At 45.4% G+C, this 23,674-nt stretch overlaps 1 protein-coding gene across 6 annotated transcripts in view; it reads left to right on the top strand.

The window, feature by feature from the left end:
- Positions 1–23,674, top strand: part of IGSF5 (immunoglobulin superfamily member 5) — a 104,986-nt gene that overhangs the window by 7,197 nt on the left and 74,115 nt on the right. For 2 of the 6 annotated variants that reach the window (XR_011319750.1, XM_069760720.1), the window contains exon 2: positions 22,402–22,464. The exons of the other annotated variants lie outside the window; for them this stretch is intronic. The gene's annotated coding sequence lies outside the window, so the exon portion shown is untranslated. The remainder of the gene's footprint in view (positions 1–22,401; positions 22,465–23,674) is intronic. 6 annotated transcript variants of the gene reach the window in all.

Raw genomic sequence — 23,674 nt, 5'->3', positions numbered from 1 at the left:
ACCGCGCTGTGCCCTGCCGGAACCTGCGTGGATCGGTGCTCTAATAGCACCGATCCTAGGATAGGATAGGATAGGACACAGTGCAGGCCCAGCAGGGCCTGCAGGAGCCGATTGGCGCGATCGATGTCATCGTCGATCGCGCCAATCACAGGGCGCAGCGGCGATCACGCTGTGACCGCTCTGTGCCCTGCAGGTGACCTGGCTGTGACCTGCCTAGGATGGCGCGAACAGATCCGATCCTAGGCAGGTCACAGCCAGGTCACCAGGAAAGCTCTGATTGGTGGGATCGATGTTATGGTCGATCCCACCAATGACAGGTCACAGCAGCAGCATGACCGCTCTGTGACCTGTCTGTGTCACCTGCCTGACCTGTGTATGACCGCTCTGCAGGGTCCTCATTCTAGCTGAGGATTCCTACAGAGCGGTCATACTGCTGGATCTCCTGGCTTGATCTCTCTGCTGGATCTACCTTCTGTGCTGGGTATTGTGGTGCCACAGCAGCCTGTAGCACCACAATCCCTGCTAAAGAAAGAAGACAACTAAACGTAAGTTTTATCCCTGATCCCTGCCCAATCCCCGTTCATCCGTGCCCAATCCCCGTTCATCCGTGCCCAATCCCCGTTCATCCACCCCAATCCCCGTTCATCCACCCCAATCCTCCCTTCCCCCTCTTTTTACCCCCTCCACCCCCATTTGTGCCGCCTCCGTGCGCACATTTAGTAGCCGCCGAGCGTTGATTGGTGACGCAGTTCACCGATCAACGCTCGCGCTCGCTTTTTTTCCCTCGCCCCCGTTGCGCCAACTCCGTACACACATTCCGCAGCCGCCAAAGTTTGATAAGTGACGCAGTTCACTTATCAGAGTTTGTGCCTGCCGTTTTCCTTTTTTTTTTTTTCACCCCCCTTTTGCGCCACCTGACTACAACCGTACGTTTTGATCACTGATCCCTGCCCAATCCCCACTTCCACCCCCATCTCCCTTCCCCCCTGTTTTTACCCCCCTTTGCACTTCCTTCCGTGCGCCCATTTAACAGCCGCCGAACGTTGATTGGTGACGCAGTTCACCGATCAACGCTCGCGCTCGCTTTTTTTCCCTCATCCCCGTTGCGCCAACTCCGTACACACATTCCGCAGCCGCCAAAGTTTGATAAGTGACGCAGTTCACTTATCAGAGTTTGTGCCTGCCGTTTTCCTTTTTTTTTTTTTCACCCCCCTTTTGCGCCACCTGACTACAACCGTACGTTTTGATCACTGATCCCTGCCCAATCCCCACTTCCACCCCATCTCCCTTCCCCCTCTTTTTACCCCCCTTTGCACCTCCTTCCGTGCGCCCATTTAACAGCCGCCGAGCGTTGATTGGTGACGCAGTTCACCGATCAACTCTCGCGCTCGCTTTTTTCCCCTCAGCCTTTTTGCGCAACCTCCGTACACACATCCCGCAGCCGCCAAACTTTGATAAGTGACGCAGTTCTCTTATCAGAGTTTGTGCCTGCCTTTTTTTTTTTTTACAGGTTTTTCTTCTCCTTTTAGCATTTTCTTTTCAGATAAGTTTGCACAAATCACTATCCCCCCACACATACACATACAGTTATCAATAAAGTGCACCCAATCACCATATTCACACAAAAATGTCCCGCTCGTCCCGTTCGTCCCAACAGCGCTATTCATTGGAGGAGGCATATGCTTTCCTTGCCTCCGACACTGATAGCGAGGGAGAGGATCCCACTTTTCTTTACTTTTCTGATTCTTCATCCTCTTCCTCCTCCTCCTCCTCCTCCTCTTCCTCCTCATCTTCCTCCTCGGGTCCTGCGGAACCACCACGCAGACGCCCCAGGACAGAAGATGAGGCAGCCCCCACCACTCCTGAACCAGCGCTCCCCACTGCGGAACCCACATGGACCTCGCCCCCCGAAAATTACGAGCCACTGATTCCTGATTTTGTGGCAGAATCAGGAATCAAGTTTGACACCACGGGCCTCACAGAAACAGACTTTTTCAAAGTCTTTTTCTCTGAGGATTTTATTAACCTCATGGTGGAGCAAACTAATTTGTATGCTCGTCAATTTTTGGAGCAAAACCCCGGTACATCATTTTCCAACTGGTCTCCTGTAGACGCAGTTGAAATGATGCAGTTTTGGGGCCTGGTCCTCCACATGGGGATCGTGAAGAAGCCAGAAATGCGGCAATATTGGAGTGTAGATGTTTTATATAACACTCCAGTATTCTGAATGGCCATGGTTCGGAGACGTTTTGAGGCCATCCATAAATTCCTGCATTATTCCGATAATGCACAGTGTCCCGCACGAGATGACCCCAACTTTGACCGTCTGTTCAAAGTTCAGCCGGTCATCGAACACTTTAACAAAAAGTTTTCTGAAGTGTACGTGCCCAAAAGGGACATCTGCGTGGATGAGTCCTTGGTCCATTTTAAGGGGCGGCTCGGATTCCGTCAATACCTGCCCAACAAAAGGGCCAGGTACGGAATCAAACTCTACAAGCTGTGTGAGAGTGCCTCAGGGTACATCCACAGGTTTAGAGTGTATGAAGGGAAGGACAGCAGGATTGAACCCCCTGAGTGTCCTCCTGTCCTGGGAGTGAGTGGGAAGATCGTGTGGGATTTGGTGCACCCACTGCTGGATAAAGGTTATCACCTCTATACTGATAACTTTTATACCAGCATCCCACTCTACAAATCCCTCTCTGCGCGAGGTACCGCAGCCTGCGGTACTGTGCGCAAAAATCAGAGAGGCCTCCCAAAGACGCTACTTCGGCAGATGCTCAGAAAAGGTGAGAGCAAGGCCCAATGTAGCGACCACCTGCTGGTGGTCAAGTACAAGGACAAGAGGGATGTCCTTCTCTTGACCACCATACATGGTGATGGCAGAGCCCTCAGCACTGTACGGGGTACCTCTACACAGGTCTGCAAACCGGACTGTGTACTGGGCTACAACAAAAGCATGGGGGGGGTTGATCTCTCTGATCAACTCCTCCAACCATACAGTGCTTTGAGAAATGCCAAGGTGTGGTACAAAAAGTTGGCCGTCCACATCGTACAAATGGCAATGCTCAACGCTTTCCTGCTGTTACGATGTGCACGCCACACCGATACGTCGTACCTTCAGTTCCAGGAGGTAGTGGTTAAGGCCCTGATATTTGGTACTCCGGAAGGAGAGGGCCCCAGTACTTCCGGAACTGAAGGTGCTCGTATCGTACCAGGCCAGCATTTTCCGGGGGTGGTCCCGCCAACCGGCAGAAAAGGTAAGCCGCAAAAAAGGTGCCGAGTGTGTTATAAAAGGGGAATACGCAAGGACACCATTTATCAATGCGACACCTGCCCCGAAAAACCTGGCCTGTGTATGAAGGATTGCTTCAGATTGTACCACACCTCCATGCACTACTAATTTACTTTACAAGAAAGCGTACATTAGTTCCAAAAAGGGGGCACATCTAGATAAGTTCCTTGGGGGGGGGGGGGGGTCTAGGTTCCAAAATGATGTCACTTGTGGTTTTTTTTTACTGTTTAGGCACATCAGGGGCACTGCAAACGGAACATGACGACCGCAGACCATTTCTGCATTCCAAAACGTCACAACTTCCCTTTCGAGCCCCAACGTGTGCCTAAACAATTTTTTCCCACATATGGCATACCAGCGTAATCAGGACAATTTGGACAACAACTTTTGATGTCCAATTTCTCCTGTTACCTTTGGGAAAATTAAAAATTGGGGACTAAAATATCATTTTTGTGGGAAAAAATAGGATTTTTTATTTTCACGCCTGGGCATTATAAACTTTAGTGAAGCACGTGGGGGTTCAAAATTCTCACCAAACACCTAGATAAGTTCCTTAGGGGGTACAGTTTCCAAAATGGGGTCACTTGTGGGGGGTTTCTACTGTTTAGTCACATCAGGGGCTCTGCAAATGGAACATGATGCCAGCAGAACATTCCATCAAAGTCTGCATTCCAAAACGTTACTACTTCCTTTTCGAGCCCCAACGTGTGCCCAAACAGTAGTTCCTCCCCACATATGGGGTATCAGCGTACTCAGGACAAATTGGACAACAACTTTTGGGGTCCAATTTCTCCTGGTACCCTTGGGAAAATTAAAAATTGGGGACTAAAATATCATTTTTGTAGGAAAAAATAGGATTTTTTATTTTCACGCCTGGGCATTATAAACTTTAGTGAAGCACGTGGGGGTTCAAAATTCTCACCACACAACTATATAAGTTCCTTAGAGGGTCTAGTTTCCAAAATGGGGTCACTTGTGGGGGGTTTCCATTGTTTAGGCACATCATGGGCTCTCCAAACTCGACATGGCGTCTGATCTCAATTCCAGCCAAATTTAGCTTGAAAAAGTCAAACGGCGCTCCTTTCCTTCCGAGCCCTGCCATGCGCCCAAACAGTGGTTCCCCCCAAATATGGGGTATCAGCGTACTCAGGACAAATTGGACAACAACTTTTGGGGTCCAATTTCTCCTTTTACCCTTGAGAAAATAAAAAATTGGGGACTAAACGATCATGTTTGTGGAAAAAAATAGGAATTTTTTTTTTCACGCCCGGGCGTTATAAACTTTCGTGAAGCACTTGGGGGATAAAAGTGCTCATGACACATCTAGATAAGTTCCTTAGGGGGTCTAGTTTCCAAAATGGGGTCACTCGTGGGGGGTTTCCACTGTTTAGGCACATCAGGGGGTCGCCAAACACGACATGGCGTCCGATCTCAATTCCAGCCAAAGTTAGCTTGAAAAAGTCAAACGGCGCTCCTTTCCTTCTGAGCCCTGCCATGCGCCCAAACAGTGGTTCCCCCCAAATATGGGGTATCAGCGTACTCAGGACAAATTGGACAACAACTTTTGGGGTCCAATTTCTCCTTTTACCCTTGAGAAAATAAAAAATTGGGGACTAAACGATCATGTTTGTGGAAAAAAATAGGAATTTTTTTTTCACGCCCGGGCGTTATAAACTTTCGTGAAGCACTTGGGGGATAAAAGTGCTCATGACACATCTAGATAAGTTCCTTAGGGGGTCTAGTTTCCAAAATGGGGTCACTTGTGGGGGGTTTCCACTGTTTAGGCACATCAGGGGGTCGCCAAACACGACATGGCGTCCAATCTCAATTCCAGCCAAAGTTAGCTTGAAAAAGTCAAACGGCGCTCCTTTCCTTCTGAGCCCTGCCATGCGCCCAAACAGTGGTCCCCCCCCACATATGGGGTATCAGCGTACTCAGGACAAATTGGACAACAACTTTTGGGGTCCAATTTCTCCTTTTACCCTTGAGAAAATAAAAAATTGGGGACTAAACGATCATGTTTGTGGAAAAAATAGGAATTTTTTTTTTCACGCCCGGGCGTTATAAACTTTCGTGAAGCACTTGGGGGATAAAAGTGCTCATGACACATCTAGATAAGTTCCATAGGGGGTCTAGTTTCCAAAATGGGGTCATTTGTGGGGGGTTTCCACTGTTTAGGCACATCAGGGGGTCGCCAAACGCGACATGGCGTCCGATCTCAATTCCAGCCAAATTTAGCTTGAAAAAGTCAAACGGCGCTCCTTTCCTTCTGAGCCCTGCCATGCGCCCAAACAGTGGTCCCCCCCACATATGGGGTATCAGCGTACTCAGGACAAATTGGACAACAACTTTTGGGGTCCAATTTCTCCTTTTACCCTTGAGAAAATAAAAAATTGGGGACTAAACGATCATGTTTGTGGAAAAAATTGGAATTTTTTTTTTCACGCCCGGGCGTTATAAACGTTCGTGAAGCACTTGGGGGATAAAAGTGCTCATGACACATCTAGATAAGTTCCTTAGGGGGTCTAGTTTCCAAAATGGGGTCACTTGTGGGGGGTTTCCATTGTTTAGGCACATCAGGGGGTCGCCAAACGCGACATGGCGTCCGATCTCAATTCCAGCCAAATTTAGCTTGAAAAAGTCAAACGGCGCTCCTTTCCTTCTGAGCCCTGCCATGCGCCCAAAAAGTGGTTCCCCCTCACATGTGGGGTATCAGCGTACTCAGGATAAATTGGACAACAACTTTTGAGGTCCATTTTCTCTTTTTACCCTTGGGAAATTAAAAAGATTATTGCTGAAAGATCATTTTTGTGACTAAAAAGTAAAATGTTAATTTTTTCCTTCCATGTTGCTTCTGCTGCTGTGAATCACCTGAAGGGTTAATAAACTTCTTGAATGTGGTTTTGAGCACCTTGAGGGGTGCAGTTTTTAGAATGGTGTCGCTTTTGGGTATTTTCTGCCATATAGACCCCTCAAAATGACTTCAAATGTGAGGTGGTCCCTAAAAAAAATGGTTTTGTAAATGTGGTTGTAAAAATGAGAAATTGCTGGTCAAATTTTAACACTTATAACTTCCTTGAAAAAAAAAAGTTTGTTTCAAAAATTGTGCTGATGTAAAGTAGACATGTGGGAAATGTTATTTATTAACTATATTGTGTCACATAACTCTCTGGTTTAACAGAATAAAAATTCAAAGTTGGAAAATTGTGAAATTTTCAAAATTTTCGCCAAATTTCCGTTTTTTTCACAAATAAACGCAAGTTATATCGAAGAAATTTTAGCACTATCATGAAGTACAATATGTTACAAGAAAACATTCTCAGAATCGCTAAGATCCGTTGAAGCGTTTCGGAGTTATAACCTCATAAAGGGACAGTGGTCAGAATTGTAAAAATTGGCCTGGTCATTGACGTGCAAACCACCCTTGGGGGTAAAGGGGTTAAAATAACCAATAAATTTTGTTCAACTTCACAATTGTGTTCCACTTGTTGATTCTTCAACAAAAATTTACATTTAGTATCTTTATGTTTGAAGCATGATATGTAGGAAAGGTGGAAAAGTTCCATGGGGCCGATTACTTTTGCAAGGCACTGTGACAGAACGGCCGGTGGTGCGGAGCTCCCTGATACCAGCGCGGTCCTGTAATAGGAGCCACCGGGGTAACAAGTCGTCCATGACATTACTTCCTCCTGAATCTTCCCTCATCACCTGTGAGTGATATTATTGAGACGAGGAAGGAACCGCAGCAACTCAGCCACAAAGTGGAGACTTCATAACATTACTGAGCAGGGAGGGGGCCGATTGCTGAGGAGGGAAAACCAGTAGTCATCACCGCTCTGATGACCCCATAACTGCAGAGTCCTGACTTCTGGCATAACATCAGTACAATCACTGTGCCCCCGCCAGGAGCTTCATGGCGAGCAGCTGCATGCAACCGTACATCACCAAGCACAATGCCGAGCGTCGGATGGAGTGGTGTAAAGCCGCCACCACTGGACTCTGGAGGAGACGTGTTCTGTGCAGTGATGGATCGCACTTCTCTGATGGAGGAGTCTGGGTTTGGTGATTCCAGGAGGACGTTACCCCCTGACGGCATTGTGCCCCTGTACAGATGGTGGAGGAGGATAATACTATGGGCTGTTATCAGGGGGCGGCCGCGGCCTCTTAGCTCCAGTGGTAGGAAATCTTAAGACATTGTGGACAGTTGTAGCTTCAGCTTTGTGGGAACAGTTTGGGGTAAGATCCTTTCCTGTTCCCCATGACTGTGCCCAGTGCACAAGCTCCATACAGACATGGAGGGAGGACATGAGCGGCCGCACAGAGCCCGGACCTCAGCCCCTCCAACAACTGGACCGGAGATGGCGGGCCCGACCTCCCCCCAACATCAGGGTCTGACCTCACAAATGATCTTCTGGATGAAGGGTCAACAATTGCCAAAGACGTCTCCAAAATCTTTGTAGAAATGCTTCCCAGAAAAGCATATTATTGCACAGGGGCCTCGGTTATCAATCCCAATAATTCATTATAATAATAATAATAATAATAATAAAAACAACAAATAATAAATAATAATAATATAATGAAAATTATTATTACAATTATTTGGTGGAGTCTGCTAGAAATGCACTCACCTGCACATGTCGGCACAACTCTACGGAGTGCTTGTCTGACGTTCAAACCTTCCCAAAAAGTTCTAAAGTTGGATCAACAATGAAGGGAACAAAGAAAATGGTGGATCTTCAGCAGGACGGGCGCAGCCTGGAGCCCAGCGAGGCGGCACTGTATCATCGAAGTCAACAATAGCCATACTTTTAGAAATATTATTGAATGAGAGACGCGTTTCAGGGCATTCATCGGAGAATCATGCTAGTTTATTATTACCGCAGGAGTGGCGTAAAAATAAAACCCAAAAATGAGTGGTGGAATTTACTATATAGGGGGGGAGTTAAGGCTATGTGCAGACGTAGTTTTGAGCTCTGTGGATCTTTCCGCAGCGGATTTGAGAAATCCGCAGGTAAAAGGCAATGCGTTTTACCTGCGGATTTACCACTAATTTTCTGCGGATTTTGTTCGGATTCCACCTGCGGTTTTACACCTGTGGATTCCTATTATGGAGCAGGTGTAAACCGCTGCAGAATCCGCACAAAGAATTGACATGCTGCGGAATGTAAACCGCAGTGTTTCCGCGTGTTTTTTTCCGCAGCATGGGCACTGCAGTTTGCGCTTTCCATAGGTTTACATTGTACTGTAAACGCATGGAAAGCTGCTGCGGACCCGCAGCGGTCAAATCCGCAGCAAAATCCGCAACGTGTGCACAGAGCCTTATGGTTTCTGGAGGAGGAAAAAAACAGATTCACAAAAAACAAATGAAAGCGTTAAACTAGACAGCCCTTTTAATTGGACATAGTGATAACATTGTGGTCAGACCTGGTCACTTTGGTCTGTTCCCCTCTTTGGCTGCAGTCACACATTCAGTATGTGGTCAGTATTTTACATCAGTATTTGTAGCCAAAACCAGGAGTGGAACAATTAGAGGAAAAGTATAATAGAAACATGTCACCACTTCTGTATTTATCACCCACTCCTGGTTTTGGCTTACAAATACTGAGGTAAAATACTGACCAAATACTGAATGTGTGACGGCAGCCTTACAGTCCTGCGTTCCTGGCCCTTTTCATATCTGGGTGAACCTTTCCCTCGTAGGTGGTTTCTATTTTCCTGCGTTGTCGCTGATCGTTCTTCCTGCAATCGAGAAACTATTTGTAGACCTGAGTCATTATCATCACATAGCAAACACGGCATGGCAGCACCTGCCGGCGGACACTGTATGTTATAACCTGCCATTAGAGACATTAAAGGGATTGTATTATTTATTATTGAGACTTTAAAAATTGATATATATATATTTTTTTTAAAGTCTCAAAGCTTTCCGAGCCTCTGACAAAACAAAAAACCTGTAAGCCCCTTCTATAAGAACCTTTAACCAAGGATGTTTATATGCCGAGAAGAATGGTTAATAGTGATATCCCTGGTGGGCTAGGGGAGGTAGGATATAGGTAGTTATCACCATGGTGGGCTAGGGGAGGTAGAATATAAGTAGTTATCACCCTGGTGGGTTAGGGGAGGTAGGATATAAGTAGTTATCACCCTGGTGGACTGGGATAACATTGCTTTTGACAGTAGAGGAAAATTCATGATTCCTAGAACTTCCCTTGCACTTTTGGGCAGGGTTGACATAATCCTGATATTACTCCACTCTAGGACAGCTGGGATCTTTTCTGAAAAATACTGTACAGCAGGGGTGTCAAACTGCATTCCTCGAGGGCTGCAAACAGGTCATGTCTTCAGGATTTCCTTGTACTGCACAGGTGATAATTTAATCACCTACACAAATAAATAGTTGGTGATTAAATTATCACCTGTGCAGTACAAGGAAATCCTGAAAACATGACCTGTTTGCAGCCCTCGAGGAATGCAGTTTGACACCCCTGCTATACAGTATGAATACATAAACAGTCCGAAATTGGGACCACCAGGAAATTCTGGGCTGGACTCTCTGCCTCGCCTCAATGTTCGCACTCAGCTTTATTCAATGTCTGACCATTCTGATTTTTGTTTTTATTTTTCCAGCCAAGGTACTTTGGCCGCACATCGTACTCTGCGGTCAGCCATAAATGTCAACTTAGGAAGTTATGAGATCAATAAAGTCAGACAGTGTGATCCTGCCGAATCCGTCCGCATTTATTGCTGGCACTAAAATATATATAGGCGTCATCAGGAATATGAGCTAAACTCTTGTCGCTGTTGGCAATATTCCTTATCCAGAGGTCTAACTTGCTACGTACAAGATTACAGTCTGCTGTTCCCTGTTATCAGCCATTTCAGACTGAAGAGACTGTGAAGCGATGAGCATAATCATGAAATGTCCCTTTTTAAGGAGTTTTTGTACCACATTCTTTTTTCTTCCCCTTTAAATTGGTTGCCCAGGACTAGCATTGATGGTTTATCCTTAGAATATCATATCAATAGCTGACACCTCCCACAATTAGCTGGTACCATTTCCTAAAATATTCATTCTAATGAGCCACAACAGCACTGCTCCACACACCATATAGTGGCCGTTCTCAGGTACTGCAGGTCAGCTATTCTTTAGGTAATTGTGAGGGTTATCAAGAGAGAAGTCAATTTTAGCATTGTGTTATTCCCAGTGTCACAGGTGACAAAATGACATCATTGGTTTTACCATGCTGTGTACTATAAAATGGGAAAAAAATTCCAAGTGCGGTGAAATTGCAAAAAAAATGCAATCCCACACCTGTTTTTTGTTTGGCTTTTTTGCTAGGTTCACTAAATGCTAAAACTGACCTGCCATTATGATTCTCCAGGTCAGTACGAATTCATAGACACCAAACATGTCTAGGTTATTTTTTGTCTAAATGTTGAAATAAAATTCCAAACTTTGCTAAAAAAAAATAATAAAAAAAATTGCGCCATATTCTGATACCTGTAGCGTCTCCATTTTTCATGATCTTGGGTTGGGTGACGGCTTATTTTTTGCGTGCCGAGCTGACGTTTTTAATGATACCATTTTGGTGCAGATAAGTTATTTTGATTGCCCATTATTGCATTTGATTGCGACCAAAAAAACATAATTCTGCCATTTTTTTCTAGCGCTACACCATTTAGCGATCAGGTTAATCCTTTTTTTATTGATAGATTGGGTGATTCTGAACGCATCAATACCAAATATGTGTAGGTTTGATTTTTTTTATTGTTTTATTTTGAATGGGTGAAAGGGGGGTGATTTGAACTTTTATATATTTTTTTTTTTTTTCATATTTTTAAAATCATTTTTTTTTACTTTTGGCATGCTTCAATAGCCTCCATGGGAGGCTAGAAGCTGGCATAGCCTGATCTGCTCTGCTACATAGGAGCGATAATCAGATCGCTCCTATGTAGTAGATTTATTATTATTATTATTTATTTATATAGCACCATTAATTCCATGGTGCTGTACATGAGACCAGGTTACATCAAAATACAAATATCCCTTACAGTAAACAAAACTAACAATGACAGAGTGATACAGAGGGGCGAGGACCCTGCCCTTGCGGGCTTACATTCTACAGGATGGTGGGGGAGACAGTAGGTCGGGGGTTGCAGTAGCTCCAATGGTGTTGAGGTGGCCGTGTGGTCTTTACAGGCTGTAAGCTTCCTTGAAGAGATGGGTTTTCAGGTTTCTTTTGAAGGATCCATATGTGGTGGATAACCAGATGTGTTTGGGCACTGAATTCCAGAGGATGGGTGATATTCAGGAGAAGTCTTGAAAGCGATTGGGTGAGGAGCGAATAAGCGTGGAGGAGAGGAGGAGGTCTTGGGAGGACCGGAGATTACGTGAGGGAAGATATTGAGAGATTAGTTTGGAAATATACGGAGGAGAAAGATTATGGATGGCTTTGTAGGTCAGTGTTAGAGGTTTAAACTGGATACGCTGTGAAATTGGGAGCCAGTGAAGGGATTTGCAAAGAGGAGAAGAAGGAGTGTAGCGAGGAGAGAGATTAATTAGTCGGGCAGCAGAGTTAAGGACGGACTGGAGGGGTGCGAGAGTGTTAGAAGGGAGGCTGCAGAGGAGGATGTTGCAGTAGTCGAGGCAGGAGATGATTAGGGCATGCACAAGCATTTTGATAGAGTGAGGGTTGAGGAAAGGACGGATTCTGAAAATACTTTTAAACTGGAGGCGACAGGAGGTGGCGAGAGCTTGGATGTGTGGTTTGAAGGACAGGGCAGAGTCCAGGGTTACTCCGAGGCAGCGGATTTTGGGGACAGGGGAAAGTGTGATTTTATTTATTCTGATAGGTAGATCAGGTAGGGAAGATATGCGAGATGGAGGAAAGATAATTAGTTCAGATTTGTCCACATTGAGCTTGAGGAAGCGAGAGAAGAAGAAGGAGGATATGGCTGATAGACACTCTGGGATTCTGGAGAGCAGAGAGGTGACATCTGGGCCAGAGAGGTAGATCTGAGTGTCATCGGCATATAGATGGTACTGGAAGCCATAGGACCTTATGAGTTGTCCCATGCTGAGTGCATAGATTGAGAAGAGTAAGGGCCCAAGGACAGAGCCTTGAGGGACACCAACAGAGAGGGGGCGAGATGAAGAGGTAGTATGGGAGTAGGAAACGCTAAATGTGCGGTTGGTAAGGTATGAGGAGATCCAAGATAGGGCGTGGTCTTTGACCCCAAAGGAAGAGAGGATCTGTAGTAGGAGGCAGTGGTCAACGGTGTCGAAGGCAGAGGACAGGTCTAGGAGGAGGAGTATAGAGAATTGTCTGTTAGCTTTGGCTGTAAGTCGTTAGTAATTTTGGTCAGGGCTGTCTCAGTGGAATGGTGGGAACGGAAGCCAGATTGTAGGTTGTTGAAGAGAGAGTTAGATGCAAAGTGAAAGGAAAGTTCAGCATGGACGTGCTGTTCTAGGAGTTTGGATGCAAATGGGAGCAAAGATATGGGGCGATAGCTGGACATAGCGCTTGGGTCAAGGGATGGCTTTTTGAGGATAGGTGTGATTGTGGAATGTTTGAAAGCAATGGGGAAGGTACCAGAAGTTAGTGATAGGTTGAAGAGATGGGTTAGGGATGGGATTTGTGTAGTGATGAGCAAGCTCTACTTCAGTGATTCTGGAGAGGGAAGTTATGGGGTTTGGGCATTGGTCTGGTATACAAAGGGGTTGTGTTGGTTTGACAACAAAGATTTGCCTTGTTTGGTCGATCTTATTTTTTAGATTTACTGCATTGCTATGAGCGCCGACCACAGGGTGGCGTTCATAGTAGTCTGGTATCAACAACCATAGAGGTCTCAAGGAGACCTCTGGTTGCTATGCTGACGCGCCGATGACCCCCAATCACGTGACGGGGGTCACCTGTGCGCATATTTCCGTCCCGATGCGGGCTCACCGCCGGAACCTGCATCAAAGCAGGGGTTCTGCAATCGGACGTACTAGTCCTCTGATGGCAGAAAGGGGTTAAGCCAAAAATCAATTAATCACAGTGTTCAGCCGATCCACTAAAATCAGTAAGGCAACTCAATAGCAAATGTTCAGCTCCACTGCAGCGCCACCACAGGGGAAATGAGGTATTACACAAGTCCTACTGAAATCATAGGAAAGGCCTTGTAACGATATGCTATGCCCTCCAAAAAAGGACTTCCGGTTGGTTGATATACACTGGACTCCCAACTCTCTAATTCTACAGTATAACTAATTAGATAATCTATAACTTGCACTAAATCAGTATTTCTTTTTTTTTGCCTGGTGTAAATGCAGCACCCTTAGGTAACCGGTTGCTGCAGTGATGTTGCCTTCCCTTCGGGGAGGGTGATGTCACGCTTGGAGGCAAAGGGGATCTTATCTATCAGGTAAGGCACTTGCATTCAACACATCCAAATCCAGGCCAGGAGGTGGAGCTCAGGACCTGGATTCAGGGGAGCTTCCCTCAGCTATAAGCATCCCGGTCTGGAGGAGGAGTGAGATCAGTCTGAGGGAGAGAGTGGAGGAGAAAGGACATCTGGAGCAGACGTGGGGATCGAGCAGCCACGAGGTAGCTGCTACTTCTGAAAAGAGAAGCAGAAGGGGAGTTGACTTGTGGAGGAGCTTAGAGGAAAGAAGCACAAAGGAGGAAAGGGCTCAGGAGGGGAATAGTGGAAGGACACCCTGAGAGTCACAGCGCAGAGGTTGGGTAACGGGAGCTTGAGGTCATGTTGTTCTCCAAGACGCACGACAGAACCGGAGGGCACTGAACTTTACGTGATTTGCTTGCATTAAGTCTGAGGTGAAGCAGTAACTGTGAAAGCTGGGTCATCTAAGAGATCCTATAAACAGGCTCAAACTGCCTATCGTACAGACATCTGTCTTAGGACAGGAGAGGGAACTTGCACTGAGCTTCAAGTGATGCGCCCACAGGGCAGTGGGGTACTCGGTACCGGGTCCTGAGTTCACAGGGGGATGTCATGGTGGCTGCGACCCGGTCCGTGGTCCTGGGCATCAACGTTAAATGGGAAAGGTCTTTAAAGGGAATAAAGTTTATGTTCGTGACGCCACCTGTGGTATTCGGTCATTGGGGACCCACGCTGCTTAGGGCTCCTCTGGGGTGATGTTATGGCAGCTAGATGGTATAACTTCCCACAGGTGAAGTGTATCCCCAGGGCTCCCGATGTGTAGATGGAAGATGGTGAATGGCGCAGTAAAGAACGAGGACACAGGTTTGCAGTCTCTTTACCTTGTTTACTGAAGACTTCAGGCAGCCACAGTCCAGGGTACCAGATCACAGGGCAGGCAGGGTCCTGCCAGCTTGGAGGCATGTTAGGAGTCCCATTGTCCAGATGGAATTCAAAGCCTTCCTCTAGCGCCATGGTGTTGAAGTCTCTTACTGCCTTTGGCTTCAGATAAGGTCCTCACAGATGTTCTCTCTTTCTCTCTGTCCCCCGTATAGGATAGGACATAACCCGTATGACTGGTGACTTGAGTCTGTTGTAGGGACTCTAGCACGCTCCGGGCTCTAAAGTTGTCACCGTGTCTCCTGGGTATTAAGGCGGACAGGTAAATTGAAGTTCAGCTGTCCTGCCAGTCTCTGATGTAAGTCATAGAGGTCCTTACAACCTCGGTGTTCTCTACGCCTCAGAAGGAGGCATCCTGCTCGGGGCTGGTCTCCCACTGGTATCCTCTCCTGTGCTTCGCCGTTGTGAATTCTGCTTTTGGGTTCCCTCCAGTGGTTGTAGGTGGGAATGCAGTTGTCTCTGAGTCGCAGTCCTGGCCAGGTGTATCTGCTGATTGCAGTTCTGCCGGGGATATTTAGGTGTGCAGGATTCATTAGTCCTTTCCAGTTGTCAATGTTTCTTGTGAAGTGTTGGATCTTTGTCTGGCTTCTCCAGCTTAGCTGCCCATTCCGCAAAGATAAGTGTCTGTTTCTTTTTCTGTGGCACACATGCAGTGTGCTTATATTCTGTGCTATTCATTTGTTTTCTCTTGTCCAGCTTAGACTGTGTCAGTGTTTTCTCAGTCTTGTTGGATTCTCTGGAGTTGCAGATATACGCTCCACATCTTTAGTTATATGGTGGAGTTTTTGTATTTTCTGCTGTGGATATTTTTGGAAGGATTTTAATACTGACCGCTTAGTATCCTGTCCTATCCTTTCCTATTTTAGCTAGTGCGGCCTCTTTTGCTAAATCCTGTTTCCTGCCTGCGTGTGTCTTTTCCCCTACTACTCACAGTCATTATTTGTGGGGGGCTGCCTATTCTTTGGGGTTCTGCTCTGAGGCAAGGTAGAATTCCTATTTCCATCTATAGGGGTATTTAGTCCTCCGGCTGTGTCGAGGTGTCTAGGTTTTGTTAGGCACACCCCACGGCTACTTCTAGTTGCGGTGTCAAGATCAGGGTTAGCAGTCAGTATAGTTACCACCTACTCCAGTGAAAGTTTTCATGCTGCTCCAAGTTCACCTGATCATAACACTTCGCTCTCCTACACACTCACTGCAATATATTCGGCTTTCTGTATGTCTCTTTCCAGGAGCTGCGGCACTTTGGCTACACATCTCCGTAAACTCTCTTCCGCCTCAGACTGATCCAGTCTGTTTCCTGGCAAGAACTGTTCTGCTTGATGTTCTTTCCTCCTCAGTTTCCTCTTTCTGCCAGGAGCTGCAGACCCCCACGTCTGCTTAGCTATTCTCCTATCGTACCAGCTCCGCCTTGCTGGAGTTCCTCGACAAGCTCCCTTCTGGCAATCTCTCTCTCTACCACATCTTCCTGCTTCCTTCCCCTCTGTCTCTCTGACAGGAACTAACTCACTTTCCCTCCAAACTGCCTTATATATGGGGAGTCACCTAGTAAATAGGATCAAAAACTCCGCCTGGTGGCCTGGAGTGTGAATGTGTTGCATGCTTGTGTTTACCTGGCACAGTTATCCCTTCTTGCCTCCAAATGTTACATCACCTCCCCCGTGAGGGAAGCAATGCTACTGTGACGACCAGGATGCTGGGGCACCACACAAGCAGCAGGGACCTAATTAACTGAATGGCGCTAGCAGGAAAGGCTTACGGACCTCACCTGGTAAGGGGATCTCTTATTGCCTCCAAGCCGGCTGGACCACAGCTACCCTGAACTTGGTACTCTGGACTGAGGACTGCTACTACTACCATCAGTAAACCAGGTAAAGACTTGCAAGCCTGTGTCCTCGTTCTTTGTGCATTTATCGGCTTACACCATCAGCGCCATACACTTCAGGACCTCTGGGGACCCCGCTTCACCTGTGGGAAGAGTACCCTCAGTGATGCTATAACATCCCCCAGAGGACCCCTTTAACGCAGCATCGGTCACTCTGACCGAACACCACAGGTGGCGTCACGAACATAGACATTACAAATCCCCTTAAAGACCTTCCCCTTTAATTGGGCACCCAGGGCCACAGACCAGGTGGCAGCCACGTGACATCCCCTTTAACCACAACCGGACCCTGTATCGAGTACCCCGCTGCCTTAGCTGGGTGACTCTTAAACGCTGTTGTTCTCCTGAATCTGGTGATGTTTTTTTTTTTGTTCCTGTGCCTCTCCGTTCCTGAGATACGGCCCTTTCTGCTCAGTATATAAATCTAGTCATTGAAGCCAAGTGGGTGTGGCCATCAACTCTTCTCTGTAGGCATCTTCTTAATGACCACTCCCAATTGGCTAACAATACTAGATTTATATGCATGTTAGAAAGGGCCATATCTCAGGAACGGAGAGGTGCAGAACGAATAGAAAAACATTGCCGGTTTCAGGAGAACAGCGGCATTTAGACCAGGTAATAAAATTATATCTTTATTCCAAGTGGCAGGTCCTCTTTCAGGGAGAACTGCAGGTGAATCTTCAGTATTGTCATAATTGGTCAAATTATTCCTCCTCCTTCGGAATTTATCAATCATTGAGCTGAACAGAACACTACAAATTACTGTTTATAGATTACCACCGACGTACGTGAGATGTGTCTGAAGGATGCGATCACGGATCTCTGTACAAGCAGTGGAAGATAGTTTACTCGCTATCCTCTCCTCTATAGCCTGGCCAGCTGCATATGGATGATCCAGGAAGGAAGATACAATGGTCAAACCTTTAGGTAGTTTATTCACAGTAACTTGACAAATGATGAGGCTGAGAACATGAAATGTTAGAGGAAATGAAGGGATAAGGATGATGAAGAAGATGGAGGTTGGAGAATAAAGGTAAAAGGAGAATCCTCTCTGCAGCTCTGATGCATGCTTCGGCCAAGATGGCACTGACCAGAAAGACAGGATGTGAGGAAAGAAGATAGGAGGAGTTACAGAGTGAGAGAAGGGAAATACATCAGCAATACACGAGAACATGTAATAACAATGGTCAGTAGAGGGCAACAAAAGGACAACAAATACTGTACAGTCATCACAATAATGTAATCACGATATTATGGATAAGTCCTTGTAGTAGTTATAAACTCAGAAGAACGTGGCTGGACAGCACAACCACAAACTGACGTGTAAAGACCTCAAGGTCATTGCGGTATGAACAAAATATATAATCATGCACTTGTCCAGAGAGCTGACTCACTAACTCAGGGGCGAGCCGTGTCATATACTCCTTAGGCTACTTTCACACATTAGGTTTTCAGTGTCAGGCTAAATCCGGCGAATGTTGGAAAAACTGGATCGGGCAGATTGTGAAAAACTGATGCGACGGATCCGTTTTTTTGACGGATCCGGCCAGCCTATCTAGATTATTGGATAAAAAAAATTGGAGCATGCTCAGTTTAAAAAACTGGATCAGGCCGCTGGATCCGCCTTTTTCCGGATCCGGCACCTTCCGGCTCCCATAGGCTTCCATTCTAGCAAACAACCGGAAGCGCCGACGCTTCCGGCTTTTTCACCGGAGACAAAAAACGTTGCAGTAGACGTTTTTTTCCAGACGCCGAAATTGGAATTTGAGCCGGATCCGGCAAAAACCGGAAGAAACGCATGGCCATGCGGCGCGATCCGGCGCTAATACAAGTCAATGGGGGAAAAGCCGGTTTTCAGTTTTACCGGTTCTGGTTTTTCTCTCAAGAGCCGGATTTAGCCTGAAACAAAAAACCTGATGTGTGAAAGTAGCCTTATTGAAAAAGCTTAATAGATGTAACTAATAAGCAATTAGTGTAGTATCTGGATTTATTTCTTAGATTTCTGTATTGTATGTACCATTAGTGCTGGAATGGGGTTTTTAATCAATTTAAATTAATGTGAATCATTACAAATCCACGACCATATATATATAGAACACGCTCAAAAAGGACAATTGTTGCTGTTCCTTATTTTAACACCAGGCGGCGCAAGAGTTCTACTCTTTACTAATCTGAGCGCGCTGACCTTGTTCCCGACACTGTTGTATATATGAAAGTGCAATCATTTTATTAACACAAAGAAATGAGCACGTTTTACCTGAATGTTATACCCATAGGATGCTACATAATGTTCCAATCTGATGCCCATCCCTTGTGGTCTAGGACACTAACGTGGAAGCCCAGTAAGATACGAGGGACTTGGGCAACTGCCCAGTTTACCGCCCCCTCCAGTGTTCTCTGTTAATGTGCAATGCAGATCTTAACCACGAGTTTGGTGCTTGACCGAAAGATAGATAAATAAATAGTAATTAATTTTCTAATTACCAGGTAGGATGAGTTTGACATTGGGCAATGCTTTCCCTAGGCGCTACATATTACATCACAGGAAGACTATCTGAATCTTTAGAAACTATTTACGAGATTTGAATTTTAATAAAGGAGATCAGAAAACGGGGAGATTTTCATTTGCATTCTTTATGGGTTAATAGCGGGGCCCCCAGTTTTGGACCCTTGTTTTCAGCAGCTCCTGGAGGACTCAACCTGCACCTGAATTAATTGATGTGAATGGACAGTGGTGCAATACTTGGTTTCTCCTGTGGAGGTGCTGCAGGGAAATTGAACAATTACTGTCAGGTTTCATCGCATATGATCATAGGGTCAAGGAGAAACTCTTCTAATCAAAGAGGATTTTTCATACAAGAGAATTGTCATCAGCGTCTGACCTCTAGGACCATCGCTAAGGGAGTACAGATGTCTTGGGTGGTAATAACATATGGTGCCCAGCCGCTATGTTCCCCTTATCAAGGGTGGCGGATGTGCCGTGTGTCTGTCCGTCGTAATATCCCGGTCTCCTTTTTCTAATTTATTTCTGCTTACATCAGTGGCACAAACACTCATCATATATCTCATCGATGCAACTTACTGTTTCCCTACATTCCACTTTCTGCCAAAACACAATAACCAAAGATGTAGAAATAAAATGGGAATACTGACAGGAGGGGGATGCAGCTGCAGTTTTTCCAAAAAATGGTGTAAGTTGTTGAAGCTGTGAGAGGGGAAGGAGGAGCTGCAGCTTACAAGATCCATAACCAGAAGGAGCCTATCCACTATAATAAAGAGAAAATTAACATTTATAGACATTATGGTAAAGAATCAAAATTCTGACCCTACAGACAACAAGTAGTGTAGCATGGGTGGCCAGGGTTCCAGGCAAGGCTACTACTTTGCCAATGAACAATTAGCACTCCGGAATTTCCCTCCACCAGTCCAGCATTGAGTCCCTAACCCCCAAAGCAGATGAATTATCTTTGCAAAAAATGCTGACACGGTTAGTTTGCTCTTTTTCCCTCTATTTTTTTTTGCTACTTTTTTTTGCTGAAATCCAAAAGTTATAGTTATATATTATATATATTTTTTCTATGAGCAGCTGGAGAAAGCGGAGGTAAACCCGTACTTCTGCGGTTTGTCCTGATGAAGAACCATGTGTGCCTCGAAATGCATCGACAGACAAATAAAAAATGCATTGTTGCTTTCACGGTTTTTCCACTGCATCCTCTACTATTGGCAGTGCGGATTTATCTCCACTTTCTCCATTTGTTCACGTCATTTCCTCCAGCGTTTACAGGGGCTGTATCTTTTACAACCCTAGAAGGTGAGTAGATTTTTTGCTTTACATTTCAGTTTTAACCCAGATAAGACCCAATTACTCTCATTATCTTTCCAGTGTTTATCAAAATTGTGACATTTTTTTTATTACATTCTATTATTACCCTAGCTCTAACCCTACGTCCTAGCCTATCCCTACTATTAACCCTAACTTAACCCTAGTACTAAGCTATTACTTATCACAAATATTTTTATTATAATACACCAAATACAGTAGGCCCCCGGAAGAAGCCCACGCGAAACGCGCGTCGGGGCGGAGCGTGTGGCACCCTCTATAGTCATGGGTAAGAGGATTTACTTGTTGTAATTATTGACTGTGGTCTGATGTTCAGCTATTGTTTATATTAAAAAAATACCCACTGGAGGCTATACTACATTTATGCTGACATGACCACACTGGATGTTTTTGATCCATTTTTGCACTGTCACTTTATTGATATATGTATTGGATCTATCATCACACTGTCACTTTAGTCTGACTTGTATGGACATAGAAAAATGTATATTTTTTTCCTCTTAATAATAATAATCTTTATTTTTATATAGCGCTAACATATTCCGCAGCGCTTTACACACATTATCATTGCTGTCCCCATTGGGGCTCACAATCTAAATTCCCTGTCAGTATGTCTTTGGAATGTGGGAGGAAACCGGAGTGCCTGGAGGAAACCCACGCAAACACGTAGAGAACATACAAACTCTTTGCAGATGTTGTCCTTAGTGGGGCTTGAACCCAGGACTCCAGCGCTGCAAGGCTGCTGTGCTAACCACTGCGCCACCATACTGCCCCTTCCTCTTACTCTTGCTTAGTGGTGTTGCACTTTTGCTGCACCTGTTTTTCCCTTTTTTCAAATTCTGTCACTGGGCAAATTTGCCAGTAATATGTATTGCGCATTTTTTGTATTTGGTGTATTATAAAAAAAATATTTGTGATAAATTCAATTTGGATGCATTACTCTATTTTTTAGAATGTTTACAATTTGATGGGAGCATATCCATAGCTATTGCAATGAGTGGTTTTGGCAATTAGCCGTATACCACTTTCTTTACTATGTGGTCTGTGCCTGAGATTTTGCATTCTATCCTAACTTTATGTAGTGCTAACCCTAGCATTAAATCTAGCACCATCCCTAGTACTAACATAACCTAACCCTAGTACTAGCTATAGCACGAGTACAATACCTTAGCCCTAATGCTAGTTCTATCTTTGGCCCTAACCCCAGCTCTATCCTAACTCTCTACGTAGTACTAATCATAGCTGTTGCCTAACCCTAGTATTAAATCTAACACTATCCCTAGTACTAACATAACCTAACCCTAGTACTAACCCTAATACTAAATCTGGCCCGAAACTTAGCCCTAACCCTAGCACTACTTATAGCCATAGTACTTGCCCTGTAATGATAGTCCTATCCCTAACCCTAGCTCTATCCAAACTCTAGAACTAACTCTAGCACTTACCTTACCCTAGTACTAATCCTAGCACAATCCCTAGTACTAACCCTAATTCTTATCCTAGTCCTAATCCTAGCTCTAATCCTAGTACTAGCTATAGTCATAGTACTTTCCCTAGCCCTAATGCTAGTCCTTTACCTATCCCTAACCCTATCCTAACTCTGGTACTAACCCTAGTTTTTGCCTAACCCTAGTACTATTTCTAGCACTATCCGCAGGACTAACCTTAACCTAATGCTAATACTAACTCTAACGCTAACCCCCATTAGTCTAGCTTCAGTCCTAGTACTTATCCTAGGCCTAAAGCTAGTCCTATGCCTAACCCTAACCCTATCTTAAGTCTAGTACTAACCATAACTCCTGCCTAGGCCTAGTAGCAAATATAGCACTAACCCTTAGTAGTAATCCTAGCCCTAACCCGAGCTAGGATTGAAAGGAAATGAGTAAAAATGTAAAAACAGCCCTTAATGACCCAGGATGATATTGAGTCATGCGCAGTGTACATCGCTCAATACGTTCCTCATCCATTAGCTGCTAGGCGTGTGTCAACCTCAGTCGCTGCCTACACGGAGCGCAGCAGTTTAGATCAATTTGTCATTGACTTCTTCTCTCTGCATAGGCAGCAACTGGGATGCGACTGAGACAAGGTGATCTGCTGTATACAGATATTACCTGACCAAAGGTATGTTACCCTGCCTTATAATAGACTCTGCAATGACGGGTTTACTGTATGTAAGCTAAAATGCTGCTTGTTTGATATTGTGACGTAAATAGTCCTGATTAAAGCTATCAGACAGTTTTGTGTACACAGCTCCCATTCACGCCCACCTTATGTGTTCACATGAGAAATATCAAAATTGGCAACATTTCTGAGGACTTATACAATCCAACTGTCCTGGGAATGCTCCCACCTGGGTCCACCCCTGAGCTCCCACCTGGGTCCACCCCTGAGCTCCCACCTGGATCCACCCCTGAGCTCCCCCTGGGTCCACCCTTGAGCTCCCACCTGGGTCCACCCCTGAGCTCCCACCTGGATCCACCCCTGAGCTCCCCTGGGTCCACCCCTGAGCTCCCACCTGGGTCCACCCCTGAGTTCCCACCTGGATCCACCCCTGAGCACCCACCTGGGTCCACCCCTGAGCTCCAACCTGGGTCCACCCCTGAGCTCCCACTACTGGGCAGGAATTACATAAACCTCTCTCCTTTCGACCCAGGAAATCTTCGACAGTTGAAAACTATGAAATCTACTCTGATCTGAGCCTGCAGTCATAGTCCCCAGCCCTTCCATCACTTCTTCCTAAAGTACGTTAATTAGTGAGTGTTATGACTGCAGTTTCTGGGTTTGCTTCCTCTGTAGTTATAGTTTTGCAGAGGAGTTATACACATCAAATTGTGGACTCCTACTTTTAGATGCATTGGAAAAAAAAAAGTTTGACTATTGGACATGCCGTCTAAGGGCAGGGTTAACAGAATACAATTTGAAAGCCAGTGGTGTAACTAAAGTTCAATGGGCATGTTGGTCAGATATATGGGCTCTTGTAGCATTCTAGATCTTATAAAGATATGTGTTCACCCTTCATGTAATATCCCCCGTCTTGGCTCCTTCCTGTAATAATTTCCCCCATTTTTGCCCTTTACTATAATAATGTCCTCCATCCTGCCCCCTTACTATAATAATGTCTCCTATACCGCTCCTTTACTATAATAATGTCCTCCATATCGGTCCTTTACTATAATAATGTCCTTCATTCCACCCCCTTACTATAATAATGTGCCCCATACCGGTTCTTTACTATAATAATGTCCTCCATCCTGCCCCCTTACTATAATAATGTCCCCAATACCAGTCCTTTACTATAATTATGTCCTCCATCCTGCCCCTTTACTATAAT

Source organism: Ranitomeya imitator, chromosome 3 (genome assembly GCF_032444005.1).
Source record: "Ranitomeya imitator isolate aRanImi1 chromosome 3, aRanImi1.pri, whole genome shotgun sequence".
NCBI classification, from domain to species: domain Eukaryota; kingdom Metazoa; phylum Chordata; class Amphibia; order Anura; family Dendrobatidae; genus Ranitomeya; species Ranitomeya imitator.
Note: the sequence above shows the minus strand (reverse complement) of the source record. Positions and strands in the feature narration are given on the sequence as shown.